At 24.6% G+C, this 17,626-nt stretch overlaps 1 protein-coding gene across 7 annotated transcripts in view; it reads left to right on the forward strand.

Annotated features, from left to right (window-relative positions):
- LOC132920293 (potassium voltage-gated channel protein eag) overlaps positions 1 to 17,626 on the forward strand; it is a 200,632-nt gene that overhangs the window by 15,365 nt on the left and 167,641 nt on the right. For 6 of the 7 annotated variants that reach the window (XM_060982559.1, XM_060982565.1, XM_060982562.1 and 3 more), the window contains exon 2: positions 397 to 442. The exons of the other annotated variant lie outside the window; for it this stretch is intronic. The gene's annotated coding sequence lies outside the window, so the exon portion shown is untranslated. The remainder of the gene's footprint in view (positions 1 to 396; positions 443 to 17,626) is intronic. 7 annotated transcript variants of the gene reach the window in all.

Here is a 17,626-nt window from a genome sequence, read left to right on the forward strand (position 1 = left end):
AATAAATAACATTTCCTATGTTAAAATATTATGAAATTAAAATTGGAACGTGATAATATATGATGTTACCCGATCAAATTCTTTTTTAATAATTTTGTTAATTTGAATAACAATTTCACACAGTTTATTATGCTATTAAGTATTGCATAATTATATGCTTGAAACATAAATTTGCTATATGTTTGCTATAATTGATTACATATCATATGTATTTCATTAAATATTTAATTTTTTTGTTAGTTAGTTCAATATTAATTGTTATGTTTTATAAGACTCGCTTGCATTATAGATAAGATGTCTATTGCCAGTCATTAATATTAAGATCAAATATTGTGATGTTATTAATTATTCTAGTGGTTCAGAACTATTCTAATAAACATTCTAATTTCGTTTTAGATTGCATTAAGAACAAAAGAATAAATCAAAAAATAAGTGAACCTTGGTAAGTCTGAAGTATAATAATTAAAATAATACCTAAGTAGTTTTTTATTTTGATAAAATATAATTAAATGTTAATCTCAGTATTATAGATATAGTGTGTTATCTGATAATTACTTATTGGTTAGTAGTATATACTATTTATATGACTTATTATTTAATTAGGTAGTTATAAATATAATTAATAGTCACAAGAATTTAAATGAAAATGGAGAATAAAATGTTTATTTTTAAATATTTCGTATAAGTGATACCTACGTAACGAATAAAATGTTTAGACATTTTATATTATTAAAAAAAGAATGTTAATTATGACATTAAAACTATGTGTCTTATAAAATTTAAAACTTATGGCCTTTGTTATTGTGTATTTAATAAATAATAATAATAATATTAAAAAAAAAAAAAAAGTATTTTATTAGTACTTTTAAATCGCGATAATTGCGTTGATAAAAATATAAACAATTATCATTGCTCCTATTATAGTTAAGATATACAATTATAAGCTTTCTGTATCATAGTGAGTATTTTCATACTATTCACTTACTTTTAGATATTTTAAATGCATATATTTTTTTATATTCTAAGTAGTTAAGTATAACTATACGAGTATATTAATCTTATAATTATAATGGTTGGGCTCATAGTTTTATTACACTCCATTGCAAACTAAAATCATGAAAATTGTTCTAATGTTATAGGACTTAATGTATTTTGTATGTATGGTCAAATGATTTTTAGTTATTTATTTTTAGAACTTTATAAAAAACTCCCTACTTAAACGAACGTCTTAACAATGTGTACTATTGTTGTTCGCAGTAACCTCTGGGCGTCAGGCGTGTTTCTTTAATTATTGTAAAAATAATTAAAGCTCCAAAATAGGAATTGTAGACAGCTGTCTCTTGGACGTATCGTGTTGCGGTTTCGTGGAAGAATATTGCTGTAAAGTGTAAACTTAAAGTTTTGAGGACAGCGTATTAATTGGCTGCCTTGTAGTCTCTCTGGGACTTATGAGCCCGAACGAGCGAGGAATACATTTTTTCTACTTAACAAACATTTATAGTAAATTTACCGTTGATATTAATTTTCCTCGTACAACATTATTTGGTCGTTCGTTATTTATGACCGAACAAATCCTCGAGAACCCAAAATTTGTAAATCGAGTTTGCTTGTGATTTGTTGGATATAATCATATCAAATGATTTTATCTCGTTATGTTTTTACTTCAAACACAATCTAATTTTCTATAACTGCGTAGTGTCTCATTCACAATACTGGTAATTATGTTTTGTTGATGTTAAACAATTAAAAAATATATTTCAGCTTTTAATCGTTAAAATTGGTCGGCGTTCTAATGTCCATAATACCTAATACAATACAAACATATTCAAAAAATTATGTTTTATTGTACGATACCTAATTATACATGATTTTATCTTCAAATATTATTTTTAATCTTCTAATAAGTGTATATAGTTTAAATAAATTCAGGTTATATAGTATATACTTTATCAATTTTTCATTTCTAATTTAATTAAATTCGTTTCAAAGTTAATAATACTTTATTTATAGTTATTCAGTTTAACTTATCGTGTACCTCACATATTATTTTATTGAAATCCTATGTCTGTTATAAATTATAAAGAATATATATCGTAGAAACATAATGTTATTAACTTATAAGGGTATTTGTTGATTCCAAATAGCTAACAAATAAATATTTATATGTTTAATATGCTCTGTCCTGGACTAACTTTTCAATTGAATGCAACTTATATTGTCCATTATTTTTTTTAGAAGAACTAAATACCATGTAAGTGACTTTGTCAATCTTCTTTAACCTTGGCTACATTATATCCATTAGTCTGAATATATATTTTTCTCGCAACAAATTTTCCATTTTTATCCATTCAAATATGTTTATTTTTTATCAGTCACCATTCCCCTCCTACGTCACATAACATAGCCATTTCCTTCTTCGCCATCGCATACCTTTAACATGACATAAATATCGAATTGCGTTTAGATAGTTTATTTTGATATTGTTACGAAATGGAAATGACGAACATTTTTCGTGCTTAAATTGGTTTTGTTTCCGTCAGTTTGGTACTAGTAATTTGGTCCTTGCCATCGTGCACATGGCGTTGTCGCATTTACGCATTTTGCTCAATTCTTCATTGGAGCTTTGTTTTAATAACAATCGTTGTTATTTTGGCCACACATTTTGCGTGATAGGCACAGTGGAGTGTTGTATCATTATAATATGTTCACATATGCGAAAATGTCATAAGTGACAAATGTACCACCAAAACCATATAGGTATACATTATACATATTATATTGGTGTGCCATTGAAACGCATTATTCATTAACAAAACCGCTGCGGGTAAGCGACACAACAGACTCGTGAAAAAAAATGTATTATATAATTTTACATAATATTATGTATAATAGGCATTTGTATGATATTATGTTTGTAAAAAAATACCCCCGTTAAGAATATTTATCATTTTATACTTTATGTGTAATATTTCTAAAAATAAAAATATCCAAAACCTTCATGTAATTTTTATTTTTATTTTACATATAAGTACATAATTTAGTATTTATAACATGATAAACATTGCACATATATTATTAAACTGTAATTCATTGGATGGTTATAATCAAGATTATGACTTATACTATTTATTCGTTTTGTAAAATGTTCTAGAATATTATTATATTATAGATTTGTAAAATAAAAAATAATTAATAGTTGTTTTTTTTTTCATTTTATGTGGTTTGGTTGACGATAGTGATAAATCTTTCGTCGTTGACGTTTTCGGTATTGAAAGTATACCTTCAGCTCCTTTTCGTTGACTGATCATAATATTTCATTATTTCACAATAAACATTTTATAACCATTCACTCGTTAATATCAACACTTCGATCTATCGAATGCCTAGTGTGGAAAATCGTCGTTAGTGGTTTCTGAATCACTTAATAACACACGCCATTATATGCCACTAAATAGACCATAAACGTATATATATTCAAATATTCTTTATCCAAAACACGAGAATATTTCTCCATACTTAATTTTTCATTATCCACTTTCATGTTGAGCTTTTTTTTTGTCCGTATGCACATTTAGTACCTTCTATATAAATAAAACAGCACATACAATCTTATTCATAGTATGATAGCAATACAACAAATTGAAAATGCTACGCAGTGCCTATTTTTATGAAAACTGTATAACATTTTTAAAAGTTATTTTTTAATAAGTTAACGAGTACTTATTTCCTTAAAATGAATATTATATATATTGGATATATATAAATTATTTTATAAATTAAACATTAATTATTTTAATAGTTAGGTAGGTATATTTTTTGTTTTTGTTCATCGGCAGTAGGATTGAAAATAAAATAAATACGCACAGAAGTCTTTTATAGTTAAAATAACTTGTCTTTAATATATTTTATAAAACTATTATTAACCAAACGCATAATTTAATATTTATTATTTACTCATAAACATTAAATTGAATTGCTAATTTTGAAAAGACTGCAAGTATTTTATTAATTTTTATTCTGATTTAATATTTCAATGCATATTCATCACGCGTGTGTCTTAACATACACATGCCATTCTATTGTTGAATGTTTGTCTGTAAGATAGGGTTACTAAATCTACTTGGAGTGAAATTCCAGTTGGACGTGGATTGACAGAAAGTGTGTTTAATTCAAAATGTCAACATAAATTCCATTGCTACAAACACAGTTGATGTTAATCTATCTTCTCTTTTGTTACGATAGCGTTCCACTCGAGTCTTCTTTTTTTTAAGTACAGCAATAACCGTAAAGTGTTCTTTTCACTCCTCTTTCGCCATAAGCGTTTGTTTATTAAAATCGCCTATGCTACTATGTTTTTGTCTTAAAAATTATTGAAACATTCTTCACACCTACTTTTCAGTATTAATATCGCTTGTATAATACCTCGGTATATCCTTCATTCCTTCCATACTTCTTTACAACACAAACTAAAATTAGTACTCATCGATGTAACATTCTCAACATTGGTTCTTGCATTACAAAATTACCGTGAATCATATTAAAATATACAATAAAAAGCTAAAATAAACTTGAAATATTCTTAAATAATTTACACCTTAGTTTTATATTATGACATGGTATGATAAATAACTTTAGTAAGTAGGCACAGTATTTTTTCCCCCCCATAAAATTTAAGTTGCTTTTGCGTTGATTTTATGTTAAAAATAAACATTTTTCAACGATTTGAATACAATAAGTTATATGCATAACGATTTTTTGACATTCTATAGAGAAACCCATACTAGCATCTATCCCAAATAACTAAGTACAAACGGGTTATCACCAAATAAGTAATGCGATTTGTCTCTAGGAGATTTTGAACCATTAGAACTATCTTTTAATTTTCGTTCAAAAATCAACAGTATATAACAAATGTTGAAATGTCTAACCATTTATTTAATTTTAATAGCATACAGTTGTTGCCAAAACATAATATTTAGAAATCTAAAAAAATGAGTAAACCCTATAAGAATACAATACATTCTAAATTTAAAAAGTAGGAAGTTATTGTAAAAGAAGTTTAAATGTCTAATAAACAAATTCTGAACAAACTTTATTGTAATCTTTTTTAATTTCAACCAACAAACCAAACTTGAACTAATACTAAATCTAACTGAATAGGTAGTTTAAGGCATTACTTAAAATTAAATTGAAGACATGGTATTATTTTAAAATGTCCATGATAACCGTTTATATATTGATTACATTAGAAGTCAATAATTTTGATACACCGTGAAAAAAGTCTTTTCACTATCAATAATATTAATTTAATGATTAATTTTCTAAGCATATCGTAATTAGGAAAACTAATTTTAACTGCTACTGTGATAATGATAAACCTTTAATATCCACCTTAAATGTATCTTCTATTTTGTGAAATAACAATAAATCATAAAGTTTAACTTTACAAATTAAGTACAATAATATCATAAAAAAAATAATAAATAAATAAATAATTTATATATTTATTAATAATAAATCGTTTTTAAAGTGTTAATTTGTCTTATGTTATTTCTCCTCGTAGGGAAAGTTAACAAATCATAATACTATAATGATTAGGCGATTGTTTGGAATTTTGGTAATAATAAAATTATAACAAATGTATTCGGTTAAATATATAATAATATTTATGAGTTCTATCACTACAACTATTATGTGATTTGCTTATTTCTAATATGATATTGCCATTTTCCATATTTGATCAAAACAATAATATATTATAATGATGCAATGATAACGGTATTTGGCAAAAACCTACGTTTATAATGTTGTATAGGTGTAATATCATGATTAATTTACTAGAGTGCAATTCACTCATCATCATTTAATTATTATCATATTTTTGTTATTATCTTCATTTACATTTTATATATGTCAATAGAAAAACTAACCAATCGTCGTTGTGATTTATTTTTCATGGGTCATCCGTATAATATTATAATTTTAACATATATACAAATTTGAACGATAATCAATCCCATTAGATTTAGCTTATTTACCTTCATTTCAACTATATGGAATACGTGATATATGATTAAGTACCGGAAGTTCAAAGATTTAAATTCTTCCTAGTATAACTATTTAGTATTTAATTATATTAAATGAGTGTAAGTAATTATTATAGAAGGTTAATTTAATATATTTACTTATAAAAATATTAATATTATCGTATTATTGTCAGTTAATCAAATGTAATCATTTTGGACTCTTTTGAAATTAGAAAAATATCATTGTGTTTATTATATTACACGTTATAACTTTATGAGTAGCTTTCTACCTTGTTAAATATTTTCCATACGATTATTAAATGTATAAATGATCGCTGCCGAAGTAATTGATAAGCTTAATTGGATTTCACTGAAAGACTTATATAACCGCTAACTACACACATCAGATGATTGCAACAGATGATTTTCCGCATTCAAAAAATAATATCGCTATTGTTGATATAAGATTAATATAATAATGCATTACGTATATGTGTGGTCAAGTGGAAAATGCTATTACTCTTCGAAATATGGCTTTGAGTCTTTGGTTTTGAGTTTTTAATGTTCTTATGAATAACTTCTCAACATTATTCTTATCTCCACTTAAAGAATTTAAAATGTGTGGCTGCCGAAATTAAAAAGAATCTTTTTTTAAATTATTAATGTAAAGTAGTTAGAGTTAATTGAAGCTGGAACCCATTATATTTTATGTTCGTTAAATATTTTTGTGATATAGTACTTATACTTAAATTATAATTTTTTTACTACGAAGTAAAATTGTCAAAATATTTTGATCAATTTTAAACTATTTGTGTTATGAAATTATTCACAGCGTTTTATGGTATGTTGATATTGACTTATAAGTGAATAACAATAATAAATAATAATGAGAATTTAGTATTATTAGATACCTATCTATATAATATAATATCTAATATTCTATGCAAAAATTAATTTAATCTACCGTATTATTGATAGAAAAATAAAGTATGTAACAATACATTTAGTAGTATTAATAAACTATAAAATATGTATAGATTTGGTCAACTATATCCGTTCAGAATCGCTCTACGTGTATTGCAATAATTTATTATTAAATTAAAATTTAACACGTCCGTTATAGTGCCCTATATTCATTGATGATAGTATTATAATCTTATATTCAATATAATATAATATACAGTAGAACGTCTTTTCTAGTTTATATATTATATTATATCTACTTTTTAATTTAATACATAATTATGTTTTTTCTATGTTAAAGTCTTTGAATGCAAATAATAAATTAATACAATTAAGTCTGTGAAACTGTTATTTTTACTAAAAATAATTTCAAGTTGATTTAAATAGTGTTCAAAGATCAAAAAGTGTAATAATAAAAAAATAAATAGCAAAAGTATGGTGATGACTCGAAATGTTGTTGAATTTTGTCAATTAGTAAGATGAGACTTTAGGTATATTATTTAAAAATGTCATTAGGTTTTTTGGTTCAAATTATATAGCCAATATTATTAAACTACCATCACAGCCTTTTAATCCCTTTAATATTTATTTTTTTCACTTTTGAAAGGACCAGTATAATAATATAATACTTGCGCCTACTGTATTTTACAACTAGACTTTATTATAATTTTCTTCATCCCTTTTCCACGCTTCCATTCGACCCATTTTTCTGTATACTTGAAAGTACCGTTATTATTGCAGCAGATTCCAACAATTTTGAGATCGTTAAAATTCGCTAAGCCTTTTCAGCAGGAAGTCGTCCCTTATGGAATTTGTTTTGAATTACAAAACGAGTAATATTCAACAATATTTTTCATTTTTATTCACAAATGTCATATAATATTAGAGCTCCACACTATTGTTATTTCGAAAAGAGAATATATGCAAAACGCATTCAAATATTTCGTTTAGCTATATTCCTTATTAATCTTTAATAAAATATAAAATGTTGAACTTCAATAATTCTCAAAAATTTAATTTAAGAAAAAATAGATTTTCCATCGAATTTATGAAGCTTTTATTATTTTTATAATTTTTTTGTAAAAATGAATACAAACTATAAATAAAATAATAAGATAAAATATTTTTTTAACATCATCACGTCCCTATAAATTTTTTTACAAATACGAATCATTAAAAACTACTATTTTACAGAATAAATTATTATAGCTTACATTTAAATATTTTGATAATAGGTAGTTACCTATTTTTTAATATTTTATTTTTAATTAATTAAACTTATTCTTATACAATGTATTTAAATAAGTTATTACTTAATTATAGCATTGGAAGCTACTTAGATAACACTAACAATATACTATACAATCTTCGAGTAACTGTATTGTTATAAAATTAAAATATTGTTATCAATTATCATTATTATAAATAAAGATGATTGATATAGCATCAAAGATTTGACCATCTGAATCATAACTTTTTGAAGTGGACATAAAAATATTTTTAATTAATTATACAAACTAATAACATTTTAATACCAAAAATATTGAAAAAATTGTTTATTTAGTTTTTGTGTATGAAATCTTTATTAAGCAATTAGGTTCATTTGTATATAATTCTGTAATTCTGTATTTATATGATGTTCTTTAGATCATTTGATCTTAATTATTATTATTATTATTATTATATACTGAATATAATAAATTAAAATATTAATGCTTAATATTCATCAGGTTATATACTTATAATATATATAAATAGTCAATTGAATTTACAATAGTATATAGTAAATATTTACACTTACAAAAATGTTATGTGATGTATAAAAAGAAAATTGTCAAAAATGAATTTTAATAAATAGAAAATGTAAATAAATTAAAGAATATATTATATACAAATAAATAAATATTTTTCAGTAAAATCAACTATAGTTTATAGTTTTAATGATTGTTTTAATGCGTGTTTATGTTCGTAGATTTAAAATTAGCGATTTGATGAATATTAATGTACAATTTTTTTTTTCTATTAAATAATACGCTAGTTAAAATTATTTTTACTTTTAAAAGTTTGTACACGTAGTTAATCAATTTTAAAAATGGTTAGTATACTATAATAACTTTTCTATGTAAAGTTATAGAACCAATTTCTAATAGTTTAAATAGATGACAAAAAAATAGCTATTGTTCTGTACTTATTATACTTTGTGTAATTATTATGATCACGATTATTTAATTGTAGCAAATACAGCTATGTAATTAATTAAATCACTTCATATTTACTTTAATAAAATATTATTTATTTATGTTAACTTGCTATTATAATTAAAATTTACACCGTTAATTAATGCGTATAAGATTACATAATATTATTCAAATCGAGAAAAACGGGATCTTTTATTTTATGTATACACAATCCCCAGTTAGAAAACTTGTTGGGAATAAAATAACATTCAATTTGCGTTATTTCTATATGCTCAAATTAATTTTATTTACATCATAATTATCAAAAATACGTAAATAGTATACAACTTTTGAGTGTATTGTATATAGCATTAATAGAGAGCATTTTTACATCGTTTATTATTTGTAATCCGTATATTTACACGAAAACTCACAGTGAATTTAATAAAAAATATATTTTCAAATTGTTGTGACCAACTGATTGTGATTTCACAGTATTAATTATGTGTGCTTATACCTACATAAATCACTATAATAATAATGATATTAGCCGAGTTGTATAGTTAGATTATCGACAGATAAAAAGTCTATGTTTTTTCCTTTCTCATTTCCGTAGCCACGTACTAAATAATAAATATTCTGATTGCAAGAAGAATATTTAAAGGATGATGTAACTTAGTTTTGGATTCATCTCAAATAAAAAAAAAATGACGGCTTAGTGAAAAAAACCAATTTTTTGTTATCTCATGTAGAATAACAAGGTGGTGAAGGAAAACCTCATTGGCTCAAAAACATATTTTATTTTTGCTAACGTCTAAACGCGTTTTTATTCAAACTAAAATCTATAAAAAACATTTTCTCATAGCCTGTGTAAGCTTCTACCTAAAATTTTAATTAATTTATGTATGACTAATATATTACCTATATTATGTATTATAATATATGAATATATATATATTAAATACTATAGTCAATAATTTGTAGATTATTTTGGATTTTTTTTTCATTTTTCAATAGACATTGTATGATTTAATGTTTAAAAAATTTTCACTCAAAGTAATTTTAATTTATTTTTATTAATTCACCATGTTATATTATTGTATTTAAATGAAATAAACTGCTTCTGAATCGTCACCAAGTGCACGTATTACATAAAAATGTTGTCAATCAGAGATTAATTATTACTGAATTGCCATTTAGTATATCTATAACTTTTAAATAAATATATTATAAGTATATAGAGACACTAATATTAATAAATATTAAATAATAAAGTAATCTTAGTTATTGGCTAATGCATTAAATATATTATATAAATTAAGTATTGCTGTGCGCTGCCAGAAGAAATTTGTTTATGTAGTTTATAAATGTATGCTTGATTTTTAATTACATTTTGGAGGTATTTAGATGGAAGTTTGTATGAACTGACTATCAGAATCATTCGAACCAATTTTCATTATCAGTGTGACGTGCATATACACTTCTTATTTATATTGTGTAGCTATTTATAATAATATATTAATACACCATTGTAGTCTCTATTTGATTTTAGTATTTTGGTGGTATATTTTGTGCCATGACAATCACGTTTACTATCATAAAAAGGTACCTCTAGTAGTAGATACAGCAACCAGTCTTATTTGTCCTCGTTAAGTATTTAAATACTTTTTTGTATTTAAAAAAAATATTGTCAGTATGTGAAATTTGTTAAAATGAACATATAATATTTGATAATACTTATCAGAATATATATATTCAAAGTCTTGTTCGAAATACATTTGAAAAATATACAATATACTTTAAATGGGTATAGCGTAAATGTGCGATAATTTTATTCTATGCATGGTTTTATTTACATAATCAGTTATTTCTCGTCCACATTAATCGCGTAAAAATTGAAATTGACCCGATTGTGTAAAATAGATGTAAGTATACATCAAAATGCTGTAACAGAATTTATCGAGGAGACGTCGTCCGTGTACAAGTCTGTCAGGCCACAGGGCTAGTGATTTTTTTTTTTTGCTCGCCCCCTCTCTAACAGCAGACGATATAATGTACTGCCCGTAAAATGCGTAATCATTAATATCGCAGGGGTCGGGTCACCTGGCCGTGCAGGGTTCATTTGTCATGAGCTCGCCGTTGACGGATATATAGCGTGCATAGGTCCGTTCGTCTCGCGTGTCCGTCACTCTCGTTGGCTGTACAGCCGATTCTCCGACCGTTTATTTATCGTTATTAAATCATGGCAGAAACTATTCTTTTCCATCGAGATGGCCAATACTACACGACGTTATAATATAAATATTACTATGTTATAATATTATATTCATTATGATATAAATAATATAATTTCGGTGTTTTCCGTTAGTCGTTACTGCAAAAAATGCATATAAAAAAATACTGCATCTTTATAATAATTATTTGTAATAAAAAATATATAATTTATTTATATATATATATGTATAATATATTGATATAAAATTTAAACTAGTTTATTTTTTAAAAAAAACGTCATAAATCGATAAGTGACAATAATCGTTAAAAAATGTACGACTAAATCTATGTGCGATTACGGTTGACGACCTATAATTTGAATACAATTCCTTTTTTTCATTTATTTTGCATTTCCAAAATTTGTAAGTATAAAAATCAACAAAATGGTTAAGTTGTACAACGAAATATCATCATAGTTATCGTAGTTTGTATATGGCATAACATTTAAGAGTAGAATGCTTAAATATTTTAAATACAAGAAAATATATTATCAATCTTTGCTCAAAATTATTATTGCTGTTTAAAAATCAATATAATTTAGCGACTAGAGCAGCTACATATATTTTTTAAGATAAATTAGAAAACAGCATTATTTAGCCTAAGCTAATATAATCAAATCAAAACTTGAATTGTAAAATAAATGGAACATAAGTCAAAGTTAAAAAGTTCCCAAAATTGTATGCATATCTAATTGTTAAACTTCGATATCTTCCGTGACATGGATTTAAGTGTATAGGTCCTCGTCATCGTATAATAGTGTATGTAGTGAAAGTATAAAATAATCAATAAACAGAGTTAAAGCTCTCGAGGTTGGCTGTAGAAAGAATACAAATATGAGTGAAAATAGATATATTATATCAACATCTTGACTGACCTAGGAAATATTATCGACGAAAATCTGTACAGTTAAACTATCAGCCATTGTATAGTAATATTTATATACAGCTTTGGCTATTTCCAAGCACGTTACAAAATCTTTTTCTAAGAAACTGTTATAATATAAAAAATGTATACGAGTATATTTCAAAATATGGTTTTTTTTCTTTGAAACCAAACTATCAAATAACTAATATTTTCGACAGCAGCTTATGTGATAAATAATTTAATTATACTGTTCTGAGCTCACGATGAAAAAACTTCATTTTTATTAGTTCAACATGCACCAGATACCTAAAAGTTCAAATATAGCTATATACCCCAAATCACATGTTATCGGTAATTGATATTTGATATTGTACAGTCGATTTTAATTAATTAAATTTTATTCATACTTCTTAAATTTGGAAATTAGACGAAAAACAAATATAGATTAATAGCCAGAGATGTGGATTTATTTCACTAAAAATCATAAATATAAAACAATATAATATGCAATAAAAAATACAAAATACCTATGTGAAATAAGTCAAAAATAACTTAAAAAAAAAAGATTTGGAAATAAACTTTAAAATGAAAATATTTAAAGATAAAAAGATATTTTATAAAATTAACTTTCTATATTATAATAAAATATATTATTGTAAAATACCAAATTCATTTTCTCTAAATATGCAAATATTTCCTCCAATATGTACATTATGTACAAATGTCTAAATTACTCATGTGTATAAAATACAGTTTTGTATCTAAGAATGGTACCTCACTGTTGAATAAAATTTGTATTTCACTTTTTATGAATTAAAAATGAAATTAATTCTGAGATATAACTTTTGTAATATGAGATATAATTTAAGTTATATTTCAAACTAAAAATGTTAAAAATAATAATTACAATTGTAATAATGGATGGTATCTAAACACTTACATTTTCACACAGAACTCATAAATATTTTCTGAAGTAACAAATAAATAAAAAAAATATAGCATGTACAAAATGCTGCATATTTATTTATTATTTTTAGAAATTTATTTTTGAAAATATTTAAATATTTTTATTAATTACCCCAAATTATAAGTTATATTCTTAAAAACGTAAATTATTATTAGTATTGTTATGTTATTATTGTGTCACTATATATTTGTTGGTATTAAATAAAGAAGTTATGGCATTGTGAAAAATTGACATCATAACAACTGGAATCTTTAATAAGGAAATATATCTTGCGGTTGGATTCCAATGGATCTTACTTAATAATTTTGACCCTTTTTGAAGATTTTTTTTTTAGTGTACGGAGTATAAAACGAATTCTCATATATACAAAAGAACAAAAGAAGGTTTAATGTTAAACTAAACAAAGACAAAATTGTATAGGGTCTCATATTTTTTTTTATGTATATAATATAAAAAGAATGACTTTTTTTCTAAAAAAAAATTAAGATAAAAAATAACTATGCAATTTGATGAAATATTAAGGATTTTTAATATACTGTAAAATATATTGTTAATAATAAATATTGTTGTGTATAAACTATTCATTAATAATAATATAACAGTTAATTATATAATTTAATAAGATAATTATTAATTAGTTATTAATTAAATATTAAAATAAACGCTAAAAAGTTGAAAGGCTTGCCATCTATACCTACATACTTATCCACTGTTGTGTTTTTCTTTTTATAATTGACCGTGGGATGTTTTATGATTGCTTAACTCTGTGGAAAGTATAGACTAGTGTCAAACTAAGTTCTTAGTCAGTGTACTTTTTAAAAGAATTATTTACTATCATCGTAAAATAGGATATTATTTTCAACGAATTTTCTCTTTTTATACATTTTAACTCACGGAATAAATGTGTTTTCACGAGTACATAGTTCACTTATAAATAATATTATTATTTACGTAACTTAAGTACAATATCATGCAATGAATAATAGACGAGTTTGACTGATGGTAAATACATTAATTTATTGTATGTATACAATACACGCAGTTATTGATATTTTAGTTTCTTGGTAATCACAATTCAGAGATATTTATAAACAATAAGCATCATTTCCTCAGTCCCGTGGTTGACATAAGATGATGACTTTATTGTCATATTTCCATGAAATAGTTTATAAAAGTACAGTATGACGAATGGGTCGTTAGTCAACACAGCTATCTTGAATAAATTAATATTAAATGTAAATTAAACGAATAAACGCAAACAAATTTCAATTCCAGTTTAATTGTTTCATTGGAAATAAAAAAATTAATTCCATACTTGATCTTCATCGGATTTAAATAAAAGTACTTACTTATCTTCTATTTAGTAATATTGTTAAATAATTACATAGGTTGGAGCTCGACAGCCCGTGGCTATTTGTGTTGAAGTGATGACAGAGGTGAATTAAACAATAAATAAATAGTGTGCTTGTGCAGGTCTCAGACCCACAAATATAAGGTTTTCATTCATCACCTCGTATATACATTATTAATACATAGAAAATTATAGTTTTCTAATTTTATATAGCGTTATTCGTAATCGCCATTTCAACGCTCGATAAGAGTTATACTATGTTCAACTTATACTATGTTCGCTAAAATGTATGACAATATTATCCTCGTAATATTTACGGAGACGATTACTGTTTACACTAAATCCGTGATGAGGTCGATAGGGAGATTGGGTTAAAAAAAAATGTTTAGATTACTCAAGTCACGTATCATAAAATCTGTTTTTTTTTCTTTGCTTCGGTATAAAACTGTGATTTTTAAATTCAGTAATAACATTGATTGTTGTATGATGACTCGTTTAAACACAATAACAACCAACCAATATTTTACATCGCAGCTTTTTGATAATTTTGAAACGCGTGGTTTTATACAAAACTTGCCATTCGGAATTATTATATTGTATTAACATTGTGTCCCAACTTGTTTTGACAGGTCACGAAAGCCAATAAAAAGCGCCATTCGAATACTCTGTCAGATGTTTATAATAATAATTTTCATAATGGTTTATTGTCTCCGAAACATTCAATTGTTCTTTTTTATAGTATTATGTTATTGTTTCTTCGGACACCGAACGGAGCGAAGAATGTGCATTAATTGTTATTACAAAGGTTTTGGTGTTTTATGTATACCCATTTTAAAAGGATGGGTACTCCAAAAGTTATCTGTCGATAGAATTCCGGATGTTGTAGTCTTGATTTAACATTTTGAATTATCTTGGAGTTTTTCGGTGTTGAAAAATTATACAGGCTAATTTCGTGTTTTTTTTCCACACGTTTCGTAAACATGGTTTCGTGTTAGGTTTAATCTGCTAGAATACATTTTTGTTACATATAATATATATAGTGGTTTGCTGTTGAATTAAAATTTAGGAAAATGTAATATAAGCTTATTCGTAAAAAAGTGAGTGAATTGAGATATACGATATAACATGTATTTATATAATAGACATATTATGAATCTTTGTAATAGTATCCGGTCATGATTTTGTTGTAAAATTATATTAGTTTATTCTTATTATATTTATTATGTTTAGGGTTTAAGATTTCTTGCATTGAAATTTTACATATTTTCCCTGATGTTCGTATAATATTTTTATTATATTTTTTTATGCCTTGTAGAGCTCAGTACAGTACATATGAACAAATATCAATAATACTTATAAAATTTATAAAGATTATAGAGTTAACATAGTGATAGATTAACAAAAGTTTTAATAACAGTGTATTTAATTTTGGATTAACTTAAGATTAGACGTTTTAACCTGGTTGAGTTATCATTGAAAAAATCAAAATTTTTTAACGTGTTTGATGTCAGCATTTTATTGATTGGAGCGTAAAGACTGTAATTACTAATTTTGACGGTAGGTAGGGAGGTAAATATGTGTGATATACGCGTGTTAAGACAAGGGACATTTAAAGGTATGTAGTTTAGTAATTCAGGGCAGTCGATTTGGGAATTCAATAATTTATGGAGGCAAAGTACATCATTCAACTTTATACATTTAACAGGACTCGATATCAAATTATAGTTATCACTGTTCCAGAGTTAAGTTTATTTTATTGTTTTGTATGCCAGTACCCGTAATAACCTGTTCTGAATACGCTCAATCTTCATTATCAAATTAGCTTGACTAGGGTTCCAAACAACTGATCCAAATTCCAGTATCGAACGAACCAGAGAAAAATATAAGATTTTAATGCAGTTTGGATTTTTGAACTGTTTTTTTTTTTTTTTAACAGTTGCGACGTATGAAACCGTGTACCCAAAGGATCTTATTACATATTATATTTATATGATTATTGAAAGATAGGCCATTTGGTAATAATACACCTAGATATTTTATTTGCGTTACTACCGTTAGATCAGAGCTATTAATTCTGTAATTAAATTTTAGGTTTAATTTCTATGAGAAAAGGTTATCTGTGAGAATTTTTTAGCTTTTACGCTGAGGCCGTTTATTGTGCACCACGAGTAAAATCAGTTAAAATCAGATTTTAGTTCAGCACAATCAATTGAATAAATTAGCAAATAAAGTTTTTGGTCATCAGCAATTTATTGTTTTTAAAGATATTTGTAACGTAATTTATAAATAATAAAAAAATTATAGTTCTAATGTATATAATATTATAGCTAAAGTTAAAATTAAAAAATATATTTCTAAGATATGACATCTTAGATTTTTATCGAGAATCATTGTATTTCAATAAAGATATTATAATATAGTTTAAAATAAATTATTAAATTTATTGCTGGATTTAATTTAATATTTGATTTATAATAAACCTAGATTTAGAATAAATAGAACTGACTTGTATTTGAAAAAAAACTGTAGGTATGATACATTTATTAAAAATTAATTTTTTTTTATCTAAAAAAAGGATACAGTAAATAAAAAATGAAATTGTAATAGATAATTGTAGTGCATTAAAAAATGCATGAAAAGGGGATTATAAATTTTAAATATATATATATATATATATTCTACAAAAAAAAAATGTTTTAAGTTATTTTTTATATAATTACAAAAGTCTCTTTATAAATAAAGATTACTTATAAATATTAATTTGCAAATAATATTGTGATGTTCACATTGTTTACGGATTTCATACAAAGCTATGTATAATTATATATTATAGTATCTTTAAAATTTTATTCTAATGATACATATTTATAAGTTATAGTTTGCTAGGTCATATGCATTTGGTTTTGTATTTTGTATTTATCTTTTACAAATATTAAATATAAGCAACCGGACCCATTATTTTTAATTTTAAGTTAATTGAATAATACAATTATTAATGTGATAA

This window comes from Rhopalosiphum padi, chromosome 2, assembly GCF_020882245.1.
Source record: "Rhopalosiphum padi isolate XX-2018 chromosome 2, ASM2088224v1, whole genome shotgun sequence".
NCBI classification, from domain to species: Eukaryota; Metazoa; Arthropoda; class Insecta; order Hemiptera; family Aphididae; genus Rhopalosiphum; species Rhopalosiphum padi.